Source organism: Zalophus californianus, chromosome 15, assembly GCF_009762305.2.
Source record: "Zalophus californianus isolate mZalCal1 chromosome 15, mZalCal1.pri.v2, whole genome shotgun sequence".
Lineage (NCBI taxonomy): Eukaryota > Metazoa > Chordata > Mammalia > Carnivora > Otariidae > Zalophus > Zalophus californianus.
In genome coordinates, this window is record NC_045609.1 from 1,370,553 (window position 1) to 1,384,281 (window position 13,729).

Sequence of the window (13,729 nt, forward strand, 5' to 3'; positions counted from 1 at the left end):
CCTGGTGGAGGAGTTTGTACATGTTGTAATACATCCAAAAGGAGTCGAAGAAGTTTTAATCGTCTTGGAAGTTAAGATGTTGAATGAGACATACCCAGAAGTTGGTTGACCTAAATCTTGCGTGCATTAAATCCAGACCGGAGCGTTAAGGCCCCACTGAGTTTGGGAAGAGTTATTAATGTATAAGTGTTCTTCACGCTCCTCCTCCTTCTGGCCTATTAGCTGAGTGAAATTCATTCATTGCCTGCTGGGCTTCTCCCTCTTCCTCATGATATGCAAATAATTCTGGCTTGGACGGTGAATGATAATCACAAAATGGGTAAAAAGGAGAAAACTCTTCCTCTTCCTTTTTCTTTCTCTTTCTCCTTTTGTGTCCTTCCATTCTCATCTCCCTGAGCAATGTCAGCCCCTGGGTAGTGCCAACCAACACAAACGATTGCACAGAATCAGGGAGGAGAGTCAGAGCCCCAGCCGGGAGGGATGACCCACAGAGGGGTGGACACCGGATGGAGTTTAGAGCTCAAGTAGGGAGGAGCATCGTGTAGGAGGACTGTCTGGCTCTACAGTGTTGAATCTCAAGCCAAACGAGGAGGGCACCAAGACACAGATGAGTATAGCCCAGGACAGAGGTCCAGGCACGCACAAGAGGAGATGATAACCATGCAGGAGGTGAGAGCAGTGGGAGAAGCCCAGTTGTGGTGAAGAGGCCACCTCAGTGGACGGGGATGTGTAGCAGCCACAGGAGATTGGTTATATGTAGGAGATGTGATCAGATACACACCTTAAGGACAGAGGAAGCCATATTCTCACTAGCAGAGAATGGATGCACATATGTGGAAGGGAAGGAAACTAGGGCAAACCCTATTTGAATTGGAAGTGTCAGTATGAGCTCATGACTTTCAATAGATAAGATAGATGATAGAGAGAGAGATTGTTAGATCGATCCGGATATCCATATACCAGTTCCCTGTATGACCGGACCTATATATCTAGATATGCTTGTAATGGTACATGAAGTAGTATATTCTTATCCTCAAAGGGGGGGAAAGGAAAGAACAAATCTCGAGTTAATAACTTACAGGCAATGGTCCTCCAAGCATTTTGTAGAGTCCAGTGCTTCTCATTCAGTTAATTTTCACACCCCTCAGGTCAGAAATTGATGGACTCCATTTAAAGGAAAATGGTAGGAAGATAAATGATCTTCCCAGCTACCCCAGGCTTTATAGTCCACGGCAGTCTTGAATTACTAGATACTCATAGGACCTCATGACATTAGATTGATAGAGATGGTATAAAGTCAGCTGCAAAGATACTGATTAAAGCTAACAAAATGGATAAAAGGGTGCCCAAATGTATTTAAAGAGCAAGATCCTCTTGAGAAATAATATGAGGCTCCTTAATAGTTAGAAATTTTCATCTCATTTTAAAGTTAGAATTCAAATCAGCAAAAGAAGATCTTTTACAATAACTCAAAAATGGAAAATTTGGGGGATAATATACTAGAAAAATTTGTACATAATTCAGTCAGCTTCTCTCCAGGAGAAATTCATGAAGCACTTAAAATTCCTTTTTAGTCTTTAAGGAGGCTGCACATCAGAACGACGCCGAGGGGGGCGGCCGACGTGGGGAGTCTGGAGGATGGAGGAAATGGCTTCCTGTCAGCCCTCCCGTCAGCCCACGTCCTTGCGTGGAGGAGCCAAGCTGGAATCAGAGAAATGGGTTCCAAAGAGCTTCCTCAACACCTCTCCTAGTGTCTTTCTCCCAAAGTCTGTGTTTTCCAAAAATAACATCCACGTCATTTTTCCTCCCCTGTAGCACATGCCTGTGACCCTCCACTGAACATTTTTTGGTGGGAAGCCTGGGGAGAGTGAGCTGCCCTAGGGATGGTCTCTTTTAGAGCTCATGACGGTTCTTGAACCTATACTGTTTATCCAGGGTCTTTCGTGACAGTGGTAACTGATTTAATAAGTCTTACAGGCATATAATCCCACATTTTCTCCCCCATTCCAAACCTAAATAAGAATGAATGATAGCTTATGGGGAGCAAATGTGTTTCTCCTAACCCTCGAAAATTCTAGATGCCAGTTGTTACTAAATATTCATATACCAGTTGGCCAGAAGGGATGAAAAAGAGTTTTCCTGCAGTGTTCACAGTTCATGTGCTACTTAGAACATACCTTCCAGGCAATCAACTTTATGTAGCCAAATAGAATTCAGGAGTGAGGGTGTATGCTAACCATACTTTAAAGAAGTGCTCCTTTTTTGTAGATATGAGAAGGTTCCTATTAGAGCAGTTATTTATTTTGAGACACGAATCCTAAAAAAGAATAGCTACATGGACAAAGCTCTAAAAGCAAAGGGGATGAAATGAATAAAGAACAAAAACGCATGCTGACTCTGATGAAAGTAATGCCTGAGCAAGGAGTCCTGTTAAGGATGTTGGGCTTATGTTTAAATGGATTGATGAAAGCCCTCTCCCTGTGGCAGTGAGAGAGAAGGGGACCTTACAGGATGCTGCACGGGGGTTGTCTGAGTCTCGTCAGTCTTCAGTAAGTGAACGATTGCCCCACCAAGTACTAGGGATATAAAAATCTTGATAAATAGTAAGTTCTAAAAATTACCTGTGGGATCCTAATGCTTGTAATCAAGGTGTGGGAAGCAAATGATGAGAGATTTAAGTAATGCGTAGAACAACGATCTTAATACTGACAATACTTTAGGGACCGGTTTGGCTGGTATCACCCATGTAACCATCCCAAGGACTGAGCTGCCGCCATCAACCCCTTGGTTACCTAGACCAGGGAATTTAAGCACAGAGACTGTGTGATCTCCCCGAAGTCACAGAAATGGTGGAGTTCGCATCACAGTCCTAAACCTCTGCCTCCTAACTGTGGTCTTTTCCTGCCATGTCATATACCATGCTGTTCTTTCTTTTCTTTTCTTTTTAAGAAAATCTAATGAGGGGAGCCTGGTTGGCTCAGTCGGTTAAGCATCTGCCTTTGGCTCAGGTCATGATCTCAGGGTCTTGGGATGGAGCCCCGCATCAGGCTCCCTGCTCAGTGGAGAGACTGCTTCTCCCTCTCCCTCTGCCTGCCGCTCTGCCTACTTGCGCTCTCTCTCTATCTCTCTGTCAAATAAGTAAATAAAATATTTTTAAAAAATCGAATGAGATTGCCATGCTGTTGTTTGAATCAGGTAAATGAGAAATTGGCTTCATAATTATCTTACTTTGACCCTATTGCTTAGAGAAATGTTTATTAATAAAAAAATAAAAAGAAATTTTTATTAATAAAAAAACTCCAAATATGGAGTTTCATGACTTTTCAAACATTTTTTTAAATTGGGAACTATAACATAAAAACAAAAAACCTATGTAAAAATAGAACATTGGTTAATGTATACAATGTATACAATTTTGTGCATATTTTTCATATTACATCGATCTCTTAAAAATTATTTTAACTGTTTATTATGAATGTGACAGATATGAAAATTTTAGTCAAAACAAGAGCGTGAAACAAAACTAAAATTCATTTCCCATTCTTCTATCCTTTCTGCTACTCTTTGGAGGTAACCAGAGTTACTCACTTCTGTGAGGTCTTCTGGAAAATGTTTATGGACATGTAAACACATGCAGAAGTATTCACTGATGTGCACTTTGGTGTCTGGTACTCAGTTATTTATATAGATAGTTTTATATCATGCGTACTTTGGTCCTTGATTTTCTTTAAGTGGGGATATTTTCATTATGTAACTTTCACACGTAGCTTCTGGAGTACTTCTTTCTTTAGTCTTTTTTTCCAACCTGGTTAGATGTTCCATTTCAGATTATTTTATTGATTTCTTCCTAACCTATGAGTAAATATTGAATCAGTGCTGGGTTCACATGCTTACATCACTTCTTTCTTTGATTGAAACTCCTTCTAGGTGATGTCCTGCAGTGTCTTGGTTAACTGTCATCTGTAGAATGATTGTTCCCACATTAATATCTCCAGACTTGTCATGTCTGCTGAACTCTAGATTCACAAGTGCCGGAAGTAGTTGGGGTCTCCCCCATGTTACCTAAATGGACTCTCCCAACTGAACATTTTCCAAACAGCATTCTTGGTTCCCAATCTCAACCCTGCTTACAGTAGAATTCACACCATCTGATAAATGGCAGCTCGAATCTTCTGGTGGTTCAGGCCAAAAACCCTGGGTATCACCCTTCTGTGCTCCCTTTCTCACACCTCATGGCCAATTCGCTAGTGAATTCTTTCCGTTCTATTTTCAGAACATACCTACAATTTAACTTCTTCTTACTATATCCACTTCCTTTTTTTGGTCCAAAGAAATGTCCTATTTCTCACTTGCATGAGGTAAATGGCTTTATAACTGGTTTCCCTGATTCTATCCTGGGTTATACCAAAAACTGTTTTTAGGCAGAGTCTCATTGCCCAATTTAGACCTATTATCTCCCAAAGAGGAAGAAGTTAGGCCACAGTGAAGATTCATCTTTCTCTGCCTCCAGGGCACTTTACTGAAGATGGGGAAGATGGCAGGCTCGGGAAGGGTGGAAACCCGTGAGCAAATATCAAGGTCCTCCTGAGTCCACGGTTAGGCTTTGGCCGTTTCCTAAGAAAAGGGACGCTAATAGCCAAGCGGTCAGCAGGAAAATCATGAGGAGCGTAATCCTTCCCAGAATATTTAAGGGAGAATCATTCTAGTTTTGGAATTACAGATTGGTTAGACAGGCTCGAGCGTAAAGCTTGAGAACATAAAGCATTGAATTCATTTCTTTTGTGCAGTCATTTAAGTTAGCTGAGTAAATCTCTTCACATGATGTTCCTAGTAGGACCGATTTCCAGAAGGTTCCATACAGTCAACTTCAAAGTATTTGTGCCCAGCTCTAAACTGCCTTTAATTATAGCATACTTTGCAAGTTGTAGAACTTTTTCTCATCCTCTATCACATGCTACTTATATATTCTTTCAATTATACTGATCAATTGGGTGAAGGTTTTCTCTTGGGCTTATTTCACTTTGCCTACTGTTTATAAGGATTGTACGTGCTGTGGGGTGCTGCAGCACCTCATGCCTTTCTGTGGCTATACAACATCCCATTGTATTTGCGCACCGTATTTGTGTATCCGTTCATCTGACGATGGACGCTTGTGCTGTTTCCACCTTCAGGCTATGGCGGATAGTGCTGCTGTGAACATCTGTGTACACGAGTTTGTCTGAGTGACTACTTTGAATCAGTGTGTACCTAAGAGCGGAATTGCTGGGCCATATGCTGTTGATGTTTAATTTGTGAGGAACGGCTATAGTTTGAATGTCAGTGTCCCCCCAGAACTCATGTTGAAACCTTAGCTGACGGGCCAGTTACGTAACTGCCTGCAAGGATGAACGCCAGTGCTCTTCAGCGGAGGATAACCAGACCTTCCACAGTGTATCCTCCTCAGTGCGAAATAGGATATGACTGACGGGCAAGTGGACAGGAGATGCACCCATAGGATAAGGAGCACAAGGAACAGAGCCTGGTGGGACAGCCCGGCGTGGCCGTTGCCGTGAGCCGGCCGGCTGGGAGCCGCCCTCCATTGGCAGGGATGACAGACATCTGAGTTTGAAAGTGGTTCCCAGGCAATCATGATTCAGCCTCTGCACCTGGGATCTGCCGATGCAAAGTGATGTTTGCTACGCCCCGGGTTGCTGATTTCTCACCCCACTCCTCTAGGGCTCCGCGCAGAGCTCCATGTGATCTCTGATGCACTCTCTTAGCGGCTTGTGAACTTCACCTCCAAGGTCCTGCTGACGTTTTCCTTTTTGTCGAGTGTCCAGTTCAATTATTTCCTGAACCCACAGGGATGGTGTGACCCCAGGCTCTACTTGCCCGCTCACAGACGTCACCTGCCTTGCAGCTGGCTTCTTTTTTTGTCTGTGGTATGAAGGGGAACTCTTTGTTCCAAATCTTTATAGCTTCCCAGCAGCCTTCAGACGACACTTAATAAAAGGCCAGCGAATGATGCAAAAAAGAGATTTAGGACAGATATTTTTTGAAAAAGGGAACCTAGGAGATATATGACCAGGAGTTAAATCCTGGAGCCAGAGAAATGTCTGGTGTCTTTTGCGACATCTGGAGCATTTGGTGGGGACAGGGTAGAAGCAGATACTGCTGAGTGGGTACACTGCCTCATCTCCTTCTCCTGCATCTTTCGCTTATTCAGCATCAGTGTACGTGAAACATTGGTAACTGCCACCATATAAAAAGTAAACAAATGTTGTTCTTTGGAAGCTTATAATAAACATCACAAACACAAAAGATCCTATTTTCTTAACTGCATTGATTAATCTAGTAGAGATTTTTTGAGACCATGTTCTCTCCCTCTTAGTTGGAAGGAACAGAGAGCCGCTCAGGCCTTGTCCTTCATGTTATCTTAGGCATCAAAGATGGGGGAAACAGGACAGCTAAACCCATGGGAACCATCACTTACAAAAACCGGCAAACCATCAGGAACTGAGGCAGAGAGAAATGGGGAGATCAGGAGATGAGGCTGGGCAGAGGGCACGCAGTGTGGTCTAGGCCATGGTGAGGATTATATATATTATACTGCATGTTTTGTTTGGGGGATTTTTGACTCCCAAATAAATTACATTATTTTCCCTTTGTGTCTAGTGTAAGATACAGAGTCTAGGGAATAAGATCTAGTGTAAGGTGGGCCCTGCCTTCTCCTCACAACTCTGGATCGATTCTGTTGCTCAACAGGCAGCCGTGGTGCTCTGTCCATCTTAAGGAAGAACCCAGTGATCCAGATGAGGGGATGTGTCTTCAGGTGTCCATTAATCAGAACTGACTTACTGAGTCTTACTATATAAAAGGGATGACATGCCCACTTGCTTCAAAACAGGATTGCTGTTGCTAAGATTGGCAGTTACGTTCCCAGCCACTACACCGAGTCCAGCACAGAGATACCTGCATTTGGTCACGGGTTGAGAGACCAATTGAAGGTAAAACATTAGCAAGTTAGTTAGAGTTCCTTCCTCACCCAAAGCACCAGACAATGTCCTGGGGTCCCTGCTCCCGGTGCATCTCCTGCCAGGAGCAGCCTCAGTGGGGCCGACCCCTGTCCCCCACCCATTCTCTCAACCTGGCAGTTACCTTCAATTCATCCATCCTGTGTTCTTTCACCAAAGGCCCTCTTTTTCCAAGGTGACAGCTGTCCAATTTTTTCTTGCTTCTTTTTCTTCTCCCCCAGAAAAGTTGTCCTTTGTGTAGAGATGTTACATTTTCTCCTGAATATATTTTCTTCTGAGCAAAGAGAGAAACTCTAAAACCAGGGATCCAGGTTTCCAGGAGGATCGGGGATTCTATAATACTATCAAGTAAATCAATTGCAATTTATTCTGTTTTCAAAAATAATGGGACACCTGTCTGGGAAAGCAGTCAGTTGCCACAAAATGTACACTAAATTAGATCTATCTGCCCATTCTGTCCATCCCTTTAATGGACATTCTACAGTTGATAGGTAGTTTACTATTTAATCATTCTAAGAGAGGTCCCGTTACAAACACTACCCAGAGAAGACACTGGCAATATGAAGAAGAACCCACAGTGGTACGTCCTGTCTGCTTTATATTCTGCACCTGTGTTATACCATACCATATTCGCAAGAAGGTAATTATACTACATAAATGCATCAGTAATTATTCCTACAAGTATAAATTCACTTATGATCTTGTTAATAAGTAAATTATAGGACAGTTATGTATGACACTGCTTCAAACTACAATATCAGAAAGTCTCCATGATGAGAGAAATCAGTTGTAGACCCCAGGAATTAAAGAAGGGTTACTTTAGAAGTTGTCCCACTGAAGGGGGAAGAGAAAACTTGAGAAACACTTGTGAAGTTCAAGTCCAGAGGCATAGCCTCCCTCCATCCCTGTTTTCCCCGGCGGGGTGGCCGTGGCAGTCATGCTCCAGATGGTGTAGCCGCGAGGTTATCTGCTCTGCCTTTAGACTTTACCAGAGTGAGAAATAAAAGTTTGCTGTGCGAAGCCATTGATATTGTTGGGTTTGTCTGTTTAGCAGCTCACAGCATATACCCTTCCTGTAAAAACACTGCTTTTAAGTTACTAACCTTATGATGAGTTATTTGCCCTAGATTCGAATCTGGGAATACTAAATCCCTTTGAACAGACCAGTTTCTCTTTATGAGATCAGTGCGTTGCTCTCGGTCTCCCCTGGATTTTAATGCTTGTTGAGCTAATTATTATTATTTTTTAAACTTCTCTTTTGAAAAGTCAGAAATCTTATCGCTGACCCAACAGAAAGCCTCCCTATCTGATCCTGCACACAGGTGACTAGTTGAAAAGGAAGAGGGTTGCTTCTTTATAGATCTGTGAGGTCACCTTTGGGGTTTAGGTCTCTGGGTATCCAGCAGTGTCTTCCTTCTACCCACTACATTTTGGTTTTGCTATAATGAAGCAGACAGAATACCCTTGGAATTCTATGGCAATCTTCCCAAGGTGACTTGCCTGAGCCTTATCTGTGGAGGAGTCTCACCCAGAGAATGTTTGAAACTATGAATCCTTTTCCAAATTGAACTGTAGAAACTAAGTTAACTGGAGGTTCACCTGGTTTTATTCCTTTGATCTGAAAGGTCAAGTATATTTGACATGCACTAGGGGACTAATCTGTGCAAGAAAGATCCTGGGCTGATGCTTTCCTAGACAGTCTACTCATCATCATTGCCAAGGAGAATCTTGTAAATTGTCTTTTCAGAACACAAGGGCTGTCTAGAGTGAGTTGCCAAGAGGGCTATGGCAATCCCAATTATTTCTGGAACATATTCTAGTATCCATGCAATCATCGGTCCACCCAACAATAAATAATAAATAAATATATTCTTTTCATATTCCTAGGCCTATGAGTAATTATCATTAGGTTATTTATAGAATGTTATTCATCATTGAGACTAATTCTGACATTCTGATGAGAATAATTCTGACATTCTGAATCAATTACAGGGGATTTTAAACTAAAATGCTGGATCAAAGTCATGAACGCAGATGACAACCTTTGCCATGAGACTCTAAGTGCATTTCCATTTAAACAAACCAGTATTAAGTTAGACTGAAGATTGTTTTAAAATGAACTAGTAATGATTCCCAGATTATGTTCTTAAGCAGTTATAATTCCTTACTTCATTTTATGTGGCCTCAGATTTCTTGATTTCCATGGTTTCCATGGAGTGATTCCACGCAACATCTTATGTTTCAGTAAATGTAAAGCCCAAAGTCTGTGCTACCTCACCCTCTCAGAGCATTATGGTTCTTTCCCTGAAAGAGGGAAAAAGAATGGGTGCCCTTTAAACTTTAGGATGGCAGCACAACTGTCTCAAAAGTGTTGATTTGGATCTTTTTGCTTTTTTGGTTTTTGGTTGGATGAACTAGTGTTCCAGTTAAATCAGGGTGATTACTAATGTTGCAACCACCAGACGACCCAAAATCCCAGCATAAAAATGTCCCACATAACCACCTCCCATCGTGTAAGATTTCTTTTCCCAATATGCATTTCTTTTTCAAGGGCAACATCTAGATCTTTCTGTGGCAAATGGATCACAGAACTTATCATCCACACTGGAATACTTTTGTGAGTTTAATGGGGCACCGTTAATAATTACACCAAGAAAGCAGCTGTCTGCCAGGACACGAGTCACCTTAGCCTGTGGAGAATCCCTCTTCTATTTCCTATTCTTGAATCTCCAGGAATGCCCTGGGTTTGTTTCTTCCTTACCCCGGCTTGCCTGCTTTTCCTTCTATTAAAGTAACCTGCGTTATATCTCCTTCCTATTACCTTCGTGAGAGTGAACTAGTGGGGACATTCAAAACTTTTTCAAAAATTCCTGACCATTCACTCATTTATCCAGTTAAATATTACAAGCTTTGTTATTTGACTGGGGATCCCATTCTGAACAAGTAAACAAGTTCAATCTCTGCCTTAAGGCCCTCATGAGACAGGTTTTTAAAAAAGCCAATGATTCCATGAGATGAGTGAGGTGGAAGTGATATGCCATGGAAACCGAGGAGAAAGCATGTAACCCTTATCACACGGGCCAAGGTGGCTTCCTAGAGAAGAGACTTGTGTACACTTAAAGATGAGTAAGAACTGGCCAGAAAGAGGGTGTTCTAAATAATGGAAACAAAGACTGTGTATTCAAGTTTAAAGTCATTAAGGCTGAGACAGCAAAGCTGTTTTTGCAGTTTGCTGCAGTGATCATGTCAATCGCAGTCAGGAAAATCTTTCTAACGTTGTACTGGATTCCTTCCCGCTCTCAGGCAGTGCTAGAACCCGTTAGAATGGCAGTCCCTTGGTTCATGCGCAGGACAAGACTTGACCAGCGTACATGTCCTAGCCTTTACATAAAAGACTAACCAAAATGACATGGCTCTTTTTCTCCCAAACTGGGGGCAGTGCTCTTCCAAACAAGGCAAAGTGATAAAAACAAGCCAGAAATCCCTCCAATTCTGTCTTAGTGATGATGATGATGACAGCGACAATGGCACTACCATCTACTGCGTGACTTTCATTACCAAACTCTGTTGGAACCCATCGGACGTTGAATTTTCCCATAATTAGACCCTAAGGAGAGGTTATGGGAGATGATCCTGGAAGCACAGAGCAGCAGGAAAGGAAGAAGCCCAAACGAATGTGAGTGAGTGGTCACTTCTGTAAGCTCAGCCCTGCTTGGGACCCTCTGAGAAGCTTAGCAGCACATGGTCCAGAGCCATCCCCAGCCCACCAGGCATTTGGAGGCCAGGGCATTTTACCCACTGGCTCCAGGCCACCGTGGCCGAAAGCTGCCATGCAAAAGACCAGCATTATTGACCTGAGCTCAACTGGAGAGAACAACAGCTTATTGAGTACGTTCAGGCTCTCCAGAAACTGAAATGTTTCATCATGATGCAGAGGAACTGTGTAAAGAACTCCTTGAAACTCAAGCAATTCCGAGGAACAACTCTGAATAATCGGTTTTTTCATGGAGCAGCTCCATATAGATACAATATAGAAAGCCCCAGAAGGTGTCAGCTATACAGGCATTAGGGGAGATGCTCATTCTGTGGGAAAGCCCTGTCTGTCTCCAGCTGTATGCAGCCTTCATAACCCTTTGTCTCCAACAGATACTTGTGTAAAACTCCTGGAGAACTGGCCACTATTAGCTAAATAACAGGCCTCCTCCCTCTGCATTTTGCTGTTGTTGTTCTTATCTGTTCTAACAGATTGCCCACTGTGTGGGTGGAAAAACAAGGTTTCTTGCCCTGTGCCAACACACAACTTAGCAAATGCTGAAATGCTGTATTTAAGTCAGTAATCAAGGAAGTAAGGAAACGGCAGGGAAAGCAAAAGAGAAATAATATTTAAAGACAATATCTTACATTTACTGACGGCTTTACACCTGTCAGGCACTTTATATGTATTTTCTAATTTTATCCTACTAAGTATCACTACATAACTTTGTTAGCCCCATCTTGTAGGTGAGATAATGCAGACTTGAGTAGGATAAATGATGGTTCGTGTTTTTTTTTTTTTTTTTTGATGTCTGATCATATTTATTTGTCACTCATAGAAAATCTCATTTTTGACTGGACTCAGACTTAGAGGTAGAGGCTCTCAGAGAGGACAGCCTCCGTCTCTTGGCAATCTGTTCCTGGCGTTTTTCTTTGGCCTCCTTCATTCTCTTGGCCAAAAGTTTAGCATATTCTGCAGCCTCTTCCTTATTTTTCTTAGTGCGCTGCTTCTTCAAAGCAATACGCCGCCGTTTGTGCTGGAGGACTCGTGGAGTAACAAGACGCTGAATCTTAGGCGCTTTGGTTCTAGGTCTCTTCCCTTCTTTGTTTAGGGGCTTTCTCACAACATACTGGCGGACATCATCTTCTTTAGAGAGACTGAAAAGTTTGCGGATTCTGCTGGCTCTTTTGGGCCCCAGGCGACGAGGCACATAGTATCAGTGAGTCCAGGAATATCCTTCTCCCCTTTTTATACAATGACCAAGTTGAGAACGCTGAGACTGGCATCCACAATGCAACCCCGAACGGATTTGCGCTTTCTCTCTCCAGTCCGCCTTGGTCTATAGCAGGAATGCCCCTTACTCAGCAGCAGGCGGACACGACCATGGGTCAAGACACCCTGCTTCATGCGGAAGCCCTGTTTGCCATTGCCACCACTGATTCGGACCACATAACCCTTCCATTCTTCACCCAGAGCATCAGCAGCAACTTCTGTGGCCATACGCTTCTCATAAAAGGTACGAAGTTTGCGTTCATCGTCCACTTCAATGAGTTTCTGGCAGCCAGTAGCTGGGAAAGAGATGTTCAGCTTCATCCTGAAGCAGCCTACCGCCTCCGAGGCACCACGAAAAAGAGGGGTTCGTGTTTTAACAGTACAAGTATGCACTTGAAATCGTGTCTATTTACTTTAAAAATCCAAACATTTACCCCAAATTGTATGTTGCCCCTGAGGAAAGGAAGTGGGGGGAGAAAACAGATGGGAAAGCAGGAAAGGAAGAAAAGAGAGGGAAGAGAGGTGGATGGAGACTCGGAGGGAGGGAGGGATTAAAGGATCGATTCTGAACTGGCCGAGGCTCAGGATGACATGTGCTCCCCGTGAGAAGCTGTCACACACTTTACCGGTGATTTTCACATGTGCACGAGAAGGGTCCCAGAAGAGATCGTGCAGAAATGAGAACGGTTTCCTGAAACACTGTCTTGGAGTTATTTAGTTTAGAGGTGTTTTGTGACTTGTTTATCTCTAGGATAGAATATGATTTCTATATTTGATACAATTAAAATTAGAATTCCGTGTTCATTTAATTAAGTGAGGACTGTGAGATTGCACAGGAAAATAAATAAATTAACCGACCATGGGATTAAAATAGAAACAATGATTTCAGATTTCTGTCTCTCTGGTAATTTAGCTCCAGGATTGTTTTGGTAAATTTCTAGATTTAGAACAACGATTTAGATTTAGAACAGAGAATTCCAAGTGCTCAATTCATTTCCAGAGTCTAATAGTGCCTGTTTCACATTGTTTCCTGTCATAGCATGATTTATTGTTTTAATTTTCAACACAAATTTTAGGGTTTTCAGGAAAGAACCGTCAGCAAGACCCACTTTTGTAATTTGTTCTCCAAACCTCACTGTGGCTTGGGGATATTTACTTTATCAGAGAGATAAAGCAAAGCCAATGTATTTCAGAGTGGATAACAGTTTCAAATGGCACCCTAGCTTTAATACAGCCATGATAACTGTACGTGTCCACTGCCCGAGATAATTTCAAGAGTGTAAGACCTTTACCCTTTAGAAATTGTTTCCACTCAAGGGTAAAATACTTGTAAGGTATGGATATACTTGCAAATAATTCTCTGCATATCAGATTCACTTCCCAGTGAAGACCAAACATTAAGAAAAGTTTCCACTTGGGATGCCTGGGTGGCTCAGTTGGTTAAGCCTCTGCTTTCGGCTCAGGTCATGATCTCAGGGTCCTGGCATCGAGTCCCACATCGGGGGGGTGGCTCCCTGCTCAGGAGGGAGCCTTCTTCTCCCTCTGCCTGCTGCTCCCCCTAGCTTGTGCTCTCTCTCTCTCTCTCTGACAAATAAGTAAATAAATAAAATCTTAAAAAAAAAAGGAAAGAAAAGTTTCCACTCACTCTGATCACCATCACTGAAATAAAACAACCTTATGAATTCCTGTA

General features: G+C 42.6%; 1 pseudogene; it reads right to left on the reverse strand.

Moving 5' to 3' along the window:
- Positions 1–11,590: 11,590 nt before the first annotated feature.
- LOC118356332 lies at positions 11,591–12,393 on the reverse strand (annotated as a pseudogene).
- Positions 12,394–13,729: the final 1,336 nt, after the last annotated feature.